Here is a 12,567-nt window from a genome sequence, read left to right as displayed (position 1 = left end):
TTTTTTTTTAAGTGTCATTGCTACCAGACGCCAGCAACTAGGCTTCTTTATGAGTTGGATTGCTCATTCTAGAAGCAGCTTGATGTTGGGTGTGGCAAAAAGAATCTAGATAAAGAAATTTTTATCTATTTTTAGTGTTTCTGGAGCAAGTCTACTAACTCCAGGTAACTCAGCTTGTTCCTGAGCACTATGGGGGTGCCTGGGCTGAGCAAACTGGTAACCAAATACTGTTATTGTACTATCATGTTTTATTGTATTTTTTGTTTCAATTATAGTAGATAAATTAAAGACCTCATATGACCTCTAGGACTGTACAGTTTATTTGCTTGATCGATTTTTTTTAAAGAAGTGAAATGTGTATTCTCCTGTTTTGTTTTACAAAGAGGGAATTGACTAGAAGTCTGCAATCACCAGAAAGCAGTTTAAGGGAAGTATGATTCAATTGTGATTAGCAAAAGAGATTTCTTGAAGGTGTGACTTGTCTTCTCTCCTCCTCCACTGTTTTATTTAAAAAACCACTTTGCCCCCTATAGGGACTAACAGCCAATTTTTTCATTTAAAGTATATATTTTTAATGTATTTATTTACAAAAGCACTGTTCAGCTCTGACATATGGTGGTGCCCATTACTGAACCTGGGATTTGGTAATCTCAGACATAGAAGTCTTTTTGCACAACCATTACACTATCTCCCAGACTCCAGAATATTTTTTTTAATTTTTTTATATTTATTTATTTATTCCCTTTTGTTGTCCTTGTTTTATTGTTGTAGTTATTATTGATGTCATCGTTGTTGGATAGGACAGAGAGAAATGGGGAGAGGAGGGGAAGACAGAGAGGGGGAGTGAAAGACAGACACCTGCAGACCTGCTTCACAGCCTGTGAAGCGACTCCCCTGCAGGTGGGGAGCCGGGGCTCAAACCGGGATCCTTCCTCCGGTCCTTGTGCTCCTTGTGCTTTGCGCCACCTGCGCTGAACCCGCTGCGCTACCGCACGACTCCCCAGAATATTTTTTAAATGTTTTAATATTGAAATTTTTAGTCTCTGACCTTTAAAGATACATGGAAAATTGTGTACTACATGGACAGGGAACCTGACTTTCTCAGTTACCACTGTGCTTCTTCAGCTTATTTTTGCACACAATGTAGACGTAATAAATTATATTTAGTCAATGTGATTTTATTTTAGGTAACCATGGCATATTGATAGAAAGGCGAAGTTGACTTATAGTTAGGTCAATATCAAGAAGGAATCCATTGTTATCAAACTCACTATGAGAATTGGTATATATGAAGAAGATAGTAAGTAGAAACCTGGTATATCAAGTTCACTTTGTGACTATAATCTAAGCTCACAAGAAGTTAAAGCTGATGAGATTTTTTTGTATGTGTTTGGGTTTATTTGTTTACTTTTGAAAAATCCAACCTGTAAGGGAGTTGGGTAGTAGAGCAGTGGGTTAAGCGCAGGTGGTGCAAAGCACAAGGACCGGCAAAAGGATCCTGGTTTGAGCCCCCGGCTCCCCACCTGCAGGGGAGTCGCTTCACAAGTGGTGAAGCAGGTCTGCAGGTATCTATCTTTCTGTCCTCCTCTTTGTCTTCCCCTCCTCTCTCGATTTCTCTCTGTCTCTCCTATCCAACAACAATGACATCAACAATAATAACTACAATAAAAAGGGCAACAAAAATGGAATGAATAAATAAACAAATAAAAGAAAAATCCAACCTTTCACAAGGACTACAGAGTTGGAGAGATGAAAAAGGCAAGAATGAAAAAGCAACTTAGACCTGGGAAGTGGCACAATGGATAAAGTGCTGTACTCTCAAGGACTAGGTCCTGAATTTGATCCCCCACATTGCATATGCCACAGTGATGCTCTGGTTCTCACTCATAGATAAATGAATCATTTTTAAAAGTTTTCATTTACTAATTAGAGAGGAAGAAAAAGAACCAGAGTACTGCTGGGGATTGAACTCATGGCCTCATGCTTGAGAGTCCCACACTTATACACTAATCACCTCCGAGGCTGCAAATAAATAAATAGATCTTTTCTATGAGGAAGAGAGAGAGCGGTGGAGAGAGGAGAGGAGAGGAGAGGAGAGGAGAGGAGAGGAGAGGAGAGGAGAGGAGAGGAGAGGAGAGGAGAGGAGAGGAGAGGAGAGGAGAGAGGAGAGAAGAGAGAGAAGAGAGAGAGAGAGAGAGGACACACCTGAGAACAGTGAGCAGCCTCAGAGTAAAATCATAGTGCTGTTTTCCTACAGTGTACTTCAAGGACCATTTGTTGAGTCCTAAGCAGACTATACTCTCAGATGTGAAGGTAAATTTGCCACTGTCTTTTGAGGACCTTACACTAATGTTATAGGACTCTGCTATTTATCCTTTAGCCGACAAATATTTATTGAGCACCTACTGTGAGCCAGATGGTATAGTGGGAATTGGTGGTTCATCAGTAAACAAGTCCCTAACAGGGTTAAAAGGTTCGGGTATTGAGCTGGGGAGATAGCATAATAGTATAGTTATGCTAAAAGGCTTTCATTCTAGAGGCACTAAACGTACCAGGTTTAGTTCTCAGCATCACCACAAGCCAGAACTGAGCAGTGCAGTACTTAAAAGTAACTAAATAAAATAAAAAGTTTTAGTAATATCTATATTCTGGAAAATTGAAGACATCTGAATGCCCTTTCTTCACATATTTCTTCACCTTAAATTTATTTGTATATATTCTTTGTCTCTCCTTTAGAGTTTATATATTCTTTGTAATGCCCAGTAAATTTCCAAGCAGTGGTGCACACAGTTGAACAGACACATTACCATGTACAAGGACCTGAGTTTGTACCCCCACTCACCACCTACAGGGATGAAGCTTCATGAGTGGTGAAGTAGTACTGTAGGTGTCTCTCTTTCTTCTTCTCTACTCCTCTTGTCTCCTCTCAATTCCTCTCTGTCCTAATAAAAAAATAATTAAAAGAAAAAAAAGTGGGAGGGTAGGGATACACAACTCTGGTGGATGGTGTGGTGTGGAAAGATACCCTGTAATCCTACAATATTGTAATCTAGTCTTTTTTAAAAAAATAATAAGTAAAATGAATGAGTGGGGGAAAAAAGAAAATGATCAGCAGTAGTGGTGGATTCATGGTGCAGGCATCAAGCCCCAGTGACAAACGTGGAGCAAATAAATAACTTAAATATATAAATAGTAGGTAGGTAGATAAATAAATAGGCTTTAGAGTAGACATTCTGGGTACATCAGGTGGATCAATGGGTGAAACATTGTACTCTCAAGTCCTGAATTCAGTCCACAGCTTTGGCTGTGCTGGAGTTGTACTCTCTCAGAGAATTCTCAGAGAATTAACTGAGTTAATTCTCTCTCTCTCTCTCTCCCATCCCCCTCCCTCCTACCCTCCCTTCCTCTCTCTTTCTCTCCCAGTCCTCTCTGGTTACTAAATAAAATATTTTTTTAGAGTGAACATTCTGGAGTTAGGTTCCGTAGTTTAAAATCCCAGATTCAAGATTTCACCTACTTGTAACTTTTTAAAAATATTTTTAATATTTATTTATTCTCTTTTGTTGCCCTTGTTTTTTATTGTTGTAGTCGTTGTTGGATAGCACAGAGAGAAATGGAGAGAAGATGGGAAGACAGAGAGGGGGAGAGAAAGATAGACACCTGCAGACTTGCTTCACTGCTTGTGAAGCGACTCCTCTGCAGGTGGGGAGCCCAGGGGTTGAACTGGGATCTTTATGCCACTTAACCTGCTGTGCTATTGTCCGACTCCATAAAAATATTTTTATTTCAACAACAATGACATCAATAACAACAAACTAAAAACAGCAAGGGCAACAAAAAGGAAATAAATAGATATTAATATATATTTATTATATATTTTTAATTTATTTATTTCCTTTTGTTGCTCTTGTTGTTTTATTGCTGTAGTTATTATTGTTGTAATTGATGTCGTTGTTGGATAGAACAGAGAGAAATGGAGAGAGGAGGGGGAGACAGAGAGGGGGAGAGAAAGATAGACACCTGCAGACCTGCTTCACCGCTTGTGAAGCAACTCGCCTGCAGGTGGGGAGCCGGGGGGATACTTATGCCGGTCCTTGCGCTTTGCACCACCTCCACTTATCCCACTGTGCTACCGCCTGACTTCCCATGCTTATCATATTTATTCTGAATAGAGACAGAGATAATATGAAAGAGAGAGGGAAGAGGGGCAGAGAAACCTTTAGACCTGCCTTACCACGATTAAAGCTACCCACCCTGCGGTTGAGGACCAGGAGCTTGAACGTGGGTGCTTGTGCATTATGATGTGTGCACTCAACCAGGTGCACCACAATGCAGCCCCTATTTGTAACTCTGACCAATTAATTCTATCTCAGTATCATAATTATTAGAGGAATAACTCTAAAAATAGGTATTTTCATGCCTAAGGCTCTCTGTTTGATACTGAGCCCCACATATACCCAACTAGTGTTCTGATTTGTCATTCTTTCTTTCTCTGCCTCATATGATACTCTATCTTTCTCACTGGTGATATATAAAATAAGTCTTAAATAATAATCTGAAAAGAATGACATCATAATAGCACATACCTCAAAGAGCAGCTATGTGGATTGAGATATGCATAGTGGCCAGAGTACTATAAAGTGATGAATGTCATTGTCCGTGAACTCCACCACTTTTTCTCTACAACAGTGATCACCAAAGGTAGCCTCAGAGATACCCATCGTTAGAACCCAACTTTAGATTTCTTTGGTTTTGAAACCAAAGAAAGACCCAACACTGGCTGCCAGCTATAGACCAATTTCTCTCCTCTCCGTGTGTTACAAACTCCTTGAGAGGCTGCTTCTGTCACGTATTTCTCATCTTACAGAGAAATTCCTATCACCCGCCAAGGCTGGTTTCCGCCCAGGAAGATCTACCTGCGAACAAGCCCTGGCCCTCTCAACTTACATTGAAAATGGATTCCAGAAGAATTTAAAGACGGGTGCTGTCTTTGTTGATCTCACAGCAGCCTATGACACGGTCTGGCACCGTGGTCTCCTGGTCAAGATCTCAAGATGCCTGCCTCCATGGGTGGCCAACACTATATCTATGTTTCTTCTCCAAAACAGAAGATTCCGGGTACATCTGGGTGACAAGTCTAGCAGATGGAGACTTGTCTCAAGTGGCCTCCCCCAGGGCTCTGTTCTGGCTCCTACGCTATTTAATATTTACATCAATGACCTCCCAGAAACTTCTTCAAGGAAGTTCATCTACGCCGATGACATCTGCTGTGCAACTCAGGCATCAAAGTTCGACATCCTCGAGGAAACACTCATGAAAGACATGTCTCTAATATCTGATTACTGTTAAAAATGGCGACTAATCCCTAGCACTGCAAAAACGGTATCATCTGTTTTCTATCTACACCATACCTCGGCCTCGCGTGAGCTTAATGTGCAGCTTGGCGATACGAGAATCCGGCATGAAGCCCAGCCAGTCTATCTTGGCGTTACTCTCGATCGCACTCTGTCATTTCACAAACATCTCATAAAAACTGCAGCAAAGGTGGGTGCGAGGAATAACATCATTGCAAGACTGGCCAGCTCCTCATGGGGCGCGAGTGCTTCCACACTACGATCATCATCTCTGGCATTATGCTATTCCACTGCAGAATACTGTACCCCAGTATGTCCCCATGTCCACTTGGTCGATTCCAAATTATATTCCTCCATGAGGATAATTTCTGGAACCATCCGTTCCACCCCGGTTCCATGGCTGCCAGTTCTTAGCAACATCGCCCCGCCAGATATTCATCAGGATGCGGCATCATCTAAGTTCATTTCCCACGTCTATGCTCCACCGGACCTGCCAATACACGCGGATATCTTCGCCCACCCTGTCCAACGCTTGACGTCTCATCACCCAATCTGGTCTCCTACGCCTACACTGAACTTCTCTGTTCCAGTCTCTTGGAAACAGAGCTGGCAGTCAGCTGAGGTAAAGAACAAACACCTCATCACAGACCCCTGCAAGCGTCAACCCGGCTTTGACCTAGCACATTATGATTGGGCTCTCCTCAATCGCTATCGAACAGGCCATGGCCAGTGCGCCGCTATGTTCCATCGCTGGGGAGCCAGAGACGACCCGAACTGCCCCTGTGGCTACAGACAGACTATGACCCACATAGTCAACGACTGCCACCTCTCTAGATTCAAAGGAGGTCTTGAAACTTTACATCAGGCTCAACCTGACGCTGTTGACTGGCTACGGAAGAAGGGCAAACGCTAGAAGAAGAAGAACCCAACTTCAGTAAACAAACAAACAAATAAAAAATAGTCCTGCAGTAATTAGGATTTATATAAATGAAAGAATCTTCCCTAGAGTTACTGGAAAGATCCCCTGCCTTTATAATCCTCTGCCTTGCTTATGTCCCACTACTGCTCTCAAGGATGAACACCCTTTTGCATTAATTTCTGTGACCACTGACCCCACACTCTGGGGTCCTCCATGGTCACATCTGAAGTAAGCATTAGGAAGTAAGTTTTCCTTAGACACCTAACAGTTTTCACAGTCCATTTCCTGATGGTAGTATTTGTAGTCCTGGGGGTTCTTTCAGTTAATAATTTTTAAAGGTCAGGGTTGTGGCTGATTTAACTACATTATTCCCTCAGCTATTTAATAGACTTTTTTTTCCCCACCAAGATTATTACAAGGGCTTGGTGCTCCTATGACACCACTGCTCCCAGCAGCTTTTTTTTTTTTTTTCATTTTTCTATTTTTTAAAAAATATTTATTTATTTCCTTTTGTTGCCCTTCTAATTTTTTTTTTTGTTTAGAGAGGCGAGAGGCAGAAAGAGGGAGAGGAAAGAAGATATCACTTCATATTTATTTGCTTCTATAGAGTTCCCATGTGTCAGTAGTCACACCCAAAGTACTTTCCTGAACATAGTTTCAAATAGTATTTCTTTGTTTCCTCATATCTTTTTCTCTCAACTTAAGGTTTGATATGGCTTGGCATCCTTTAAAACTTTGTAACTGGGTGGGGTGATAAGCATAGTGGATATGCAGAAAGACCTTCAATCCCAAATCACCAAAATTCTAGGATCAATCCCCAGCACTGCTAGAAAGAAACCATAGTTTAGCAGTACTCTGGGTAGTGGGTGGGAAGGAAAAGGAAGGAAGAGAGGGAGATAGGGTGTGTGTGTGTGTGTGTGTGTGTGTGTGTGTGTGTGTGTGTGTGTGTGTGTATTGTCATGCTCAAAGACAATAGTTGAAGCCCCTGGTGTGTGGTGTCTGTGTGTGTCTGTGTGTGTGTGTGTCTCTGTGTGTGTGTGTCTGTGTGTATTGCCATGCTCAAAGACAATGGTTCAAGCCCCTGGTCTCTACCTTCAGAGAGAAAGCTTCACATGTGATGAAATAGTGCTGCAGGTATCTCTTTCACCCTCTCTTCCCACACTATCCTTTCAATTTTTCTGTCTCTATAAGAAATAAATAAATAAGGGGCCAGGCGGTGGTGCACTTAGTTAAGTGCACACATTTCAGTGAACAAGGACCCAGGTTCAAGCCCCTGGTCCCCACCTTCAGGGGGAAAGCCTCATGAGTGGTGAAGCTTTGTTGCAGGTAACTGTCTGTCTCTCTCTCTATCTCTAACTCCTCCACGCAATTTCTCTACCCAATAATAAATAAATAAATATAAATAAATAAATAAATAATGTGTGGCCTCAAGAGTAGTAGATTCATTGTGCAGGCACTACATCCCAACATAACCCTGGCGGCAAAAATAAATAATAATAAAACATTGTAACCAATCTCATATCTTCTATGAAAAAGAGAAAGAGCTTACTACTTTCTCATCAAAGCCAATTTATTTTATTTTATTTTTTTAAAGCCAATTTATTAGAAGTTAGAAAACCAACTCTCAAATTGCCACCAAGAACCTCAAAGGGTTATACCCAATGGAATCTTAAACAGTGTTCTCTCTAACTACAAGTGGGATTACAGGTATCAGTGCTGAATGACCTAGATCTCCACCTATAATAAAGAGTAGGTAAAAAAAAAAATCACAGGAGTCAGGCGGTAGTGCAGCGGGTTAAGCGCAGGTGGTGCAAAGCAAGGAGCAGCGAAAGGATCAAGCCCCCCCCCCTTCCCCCTGAAGGGGAGTCACTTCACAAGTGGTGAAGCAGGTCTGCAGGTGTCTTTCTCTTCCCCCTGTTTTCCCCACCTCTCTCCATTTCTCTGTCTTATCCAACAATGACGACATCAATAATAACTACAACAATAAAGCAATAAGGGCAAGAAAAGGGAATAAATAAATAAATATTTTTTAAAAAAGAGAGAAAGTTTTTTTAAAAAAATCACTATCAGGACTTGAGATCCCCAACACTGCATATGCCAGCCTTCTGCTCTGCTCCCTTTCCCTCTTTCTCTAGCTATCTATCTCTTATGAAGTAAATACAATAAATCTTAAAAAAAAAAAACATTGTTCATTGAGAATCCACCATCTGAAAGAAGACCCAATTGCAATACATACTAAAGTGAAGTTATCACATAAAATATGAAACAAACTTTTTTTTTTGATATTTATTTATTCATTTTCCCTTTGTTTTTGCCCTTGTTGTTTTATTGTTGTAGTTATTATTATTGTTATTGATGTCTTCGTTGTTGGATAGGATAGAGAGAAATAGATAGAGGAGGGGAGACAGAGAGGGGGAGAGAAAGACACCTGCAGACCTGCTTCACCACTTGTGAAGTGACTCCTCTGCAGGTGGGGAGCCAGGGGCTTGAACTAGGATCCTCTTGCCGGTCCTTGTGCTTTTCGTCACCTGCACTTAACTGCTGCACTACTACCTGACTCCTGAAACAAACTTTTAAAACTTTTGTTAAGTTCTTGTTGAAATTTGTAGAGCTGTCATAAAAATGGAACAATATGAGAACCCAAATTTCCTAGGAAATTGAAAAATGTACAAATATTTGAGCTGAAGCAATTATAGATGTATTTAAATAGAAAAATAAATACTATTGAAAACTGAATTCATGATCATAAATTATAAGGCCACCTCAAAGAGTCCTCCCAAGTTACAGAATAAAAAGATAAAGAAATAGAAATTTTGAAGTAAAAGTGAAAATAACAAAAACGTATCTAGGAAAGTAAATATGTGTATGTTGGAATTTTTAGAAGCAAAAATAAAAAGTTATTATATTTTGTTGTTGGGTTGACAAAATAGCTAACTTGAATAGTGCTTTTGCTTTGCCATGCATACATCCCAGATTTGAGCTGCCCCCCCACACACACACACACCTAGAGGAAGATTTGGTGCTATGGGCATGAAGTCCCAAGTTAAATTTCTGGCATTGCATATACCAGAGTAATGTTCTGGTTCTCTCTCTCCTCTCTTTCTAGATCTATCATTAGTAAGTAAATAATTTTTAAACATTTGGTCCATAGCTGTGAAGCCGTCACAATAGTAACAACAATAACAAAGAAGTATTTTGTAACATACATGTAAATATTTACTACCATACATAACTTATTATTATGCAAAACCACTAAAAGACATTTAGATCTAGATAGCATCCTATGTTGTTGGAGTTGAAGACTTAATATTATAAAGGAAACCGTATTCTCAACATTTATTTTCAGATTCAATAATACCTATCAAGTCTCCAGGCCCTTCTTGGGCATGGTGGCTCAGCATCCTTTTTTTTTTTTTTAATATTTATTTTATTTATTTATTCCCTTTTGTTGCCCTTGTTGTTTATTGTTGTAGTTATTATTGTTGTTGTCGTTGTTAGATAGGACAGAGAGAAATGGAGAGAGGAGGAGAGAAAGATAGACACCTGCAGACCTACTTCACCGCCTGTGAAGCGACTCCCCTGCAGGTGGGGAGCCGGGGCTCGAACCGGGATTCTTATGCCGGTCCTTGTGCTTTGCGCCACCTGCGCTTAACCCGCTGCGCTACAGCCCGACTCCCTCAGCATCCTTTAAAACGTCATCTTCCATAAAATAAACCAATCTCTACCATGAGGAAGAGGTGGGAGTTGCTACTTTCCCATTCAAGCTGACTTATCAGAAGTTAAAATGCCACCCCCCCCCAATTTGCCAGCATCCTCCTAGAGTAGAAACTGGTAAAATTATCCTATAACTCATATGGAAATGCAAGAAACTAAAACCAGCTAAAATAGTCATTTTTAAAAAAGTAAGAAGACTTTCCCAATTAAAAAAAATCTCATTAAATAGCTATAGTAGTCAATACAGTGTGGAACTAGCATAAGGTTATGGATCAATGAAATAGAGTTAGGAATTCAGCAATAAACCCATGGTCAACTGATTTTCAACAAGAGTGTCAAAATAATACAATGGGGGAAAGATGGATCTTTTCAACAAATGTTGCTGAGAAAATTGAACTGATAAATTTGGACACCTGTCTTAAGGCACCTGCCTTAAGGCTGAGAAAATTGAACTGATAAATTTGGACACCTGCCTTAAGGCACAAAATGAACTTAAAATGCATCTAAGATCTGAATGCAAGAACTGATATGGTAAAATGTAAATAGTATTTTTATAATGGATTAAGCACTAGTTCTTAACATAGTTCCCAAAGCACAAGTCACAAAGAAAAAAAAGGCTAAGTAAATTAATAAATTACATGTATAGGGAAAATTTAAAACATTATATATAATATATATATAAACAACATTCTATATATAAATATATGGAAAACATTATATATGTATATATAGAGAGGAGAGTGTGTGTGTATGTGTGTGTAAGTGTGTGTGTGACTGTATGTGTGAGTGTGTATATGAGTGTGTGTGTGAATGTGTGTGTGAGTTGTGTATATGAGTTGTGTGTGTGTGTGAGTTGTGTGTGTATGTGTTTGTGATTGTGTGTGAGACTGTGTGTGTGAATGTGTGTGTGTGTGAATGAGTGTGTGTGAATATGTGAGTGTGTGTGTGTGTGTGTGAATGAGTGTGTGTGAATATGTGAGTGTGTGTGTGTTTGAGTGTGTGAGTGTGCGTGTGTGTCTCTGTGTGAGTGTGTATGTTTGAGTGTGTGAGTGTGAGAGTGTGTGTGTGTGTGTCAGTGTGTTGTGTGTGTGAGAATATGAGTGTGTTAGTGTGTGTGAATGTGTATGAGTGTGTGATAGCGTGTGTTTGTGATTGTGTGTGTATTTGAGTGTGTGTGTGTGTGTGAGAGTGTGTGTGAGTGTGTTGTGTGTGTGAGAATGTGAGTGTGTGTGTATGTGTGAGTTTGTGTTTGAGTGTGTGTGAGTGTGTGTGTGAATGTGTGTGAGAGTATGAGATAGTGTGTGTATGTTTATGATTGTGTGTGAGTGGTGTGTGTGTGTGTGTGTGTGTGTGTGTCTGTCTGTGCATGCACGTGTACATGGTTGGTTTTATCCTTCATTTCAGGCATCCACCTGGGGTCTTGGAACATATCCTCCATATAGAACTAAAACAATGAGTTTATGACTTTCTGGAGGGCCTGGTTTGTGTGAAACAAATTAAAATAGTAGGTGACACTTTTACTCAATAACTTAGGAAAAAGATCAGTCACCTTCTATGTTTTGTCATATGCTTTTCTGAAGTCTACAACAATTTTGACACAAGGGAAGCTAGCACAAGGAAGAAAGTAGATTTGAGAAAATTCAAACTAGAGTGGAACCTCTCATTAAACTTTGTCTGAAACTTGTCTGAGAATTTAGTTAGGTGAGTCAAAATTTTATTAAACTTCTTTTGTGTGATATATTTAATGCTACTTGCGATTAAAGACTCAAACTGCTAGGGAAATAAAAATCAAACAATGGGACTATGTTAAATTGAAAAGCTTCTATTTTGGGACAGGGAAATGGCATAATGGTTATACAAAAGAATTTTGTGATTGAGGCTCTGAAATCTCAGATTCAGTCCTTAGTACCATCATAAGCCATAGCTGAGGCATACAAAGAAAGAGAGGAAGGAAGGAAGGTAGGGAAGAAGGAAGAAAGGAATGGAGGGAGGGAGTGAGGGAGGAAGAAAGAGCAAGTGAGAAAGAGAGAGAGAGAGAGAGAGAGAGAGAAGCTTCTGCATAATGAAATAACCATCACCAATACAGAAAGGCACCCTTCTGAGTGGGACATCTTTAGAAGCCATACATTAAAGGACTAGTAATCAAAATATGCAAAGAGCTAAAAATAAAAACTCATCAAAACAAAAAACAGGGCCGGTGAAATAGCACACTTGTACAGTGTATTGCTTTGCCATGTTCAAGCTTGACCTCCTCCCCACTGCTACACTGAAGGAAGCTTTGATGATGTGGTCAATCTCTGTCTATCTATCACCTATCAATCATCTGTCATCATCTATTTATCATCTATCAATCATCTATCTATATACCTATCTCTGTGTCTTTTTTTTTAATCTTTTAAAAAATTTTATATTTATTTTCCCTTTTGTTCCCTTGTTTTTTATTGTTGTAGTTACTATTGTTGTTATTGATGTTGTTGTTGTAGGATAGGATGGAGAGACATGGAGAGAGGAGGGGAAGACAGAGGGGGAGAGAAAGAGACACTTGCAGACCTGTTTCACCTCCTGTGAAGCAACTCCCCT

The sequence above is a fragment of the Erinaceus europaeus genome, chromosome 15 (genome assembly GCF_950295315.1).
Source record: "Erinaceus europaeus chromosome 15, mEriEur2.1, whole genome shotgun sequence".
Taxonomy (NCBI): domain Eukaryota; kingdom Metazoa; phylum Chordata; class Mammalia; order Eulipotyphla; family Erinaceidae; genus Erinaceus; species Erinaceus europaeus.
Note: the sequence above shows the minus strand (reverse complement) of the source record.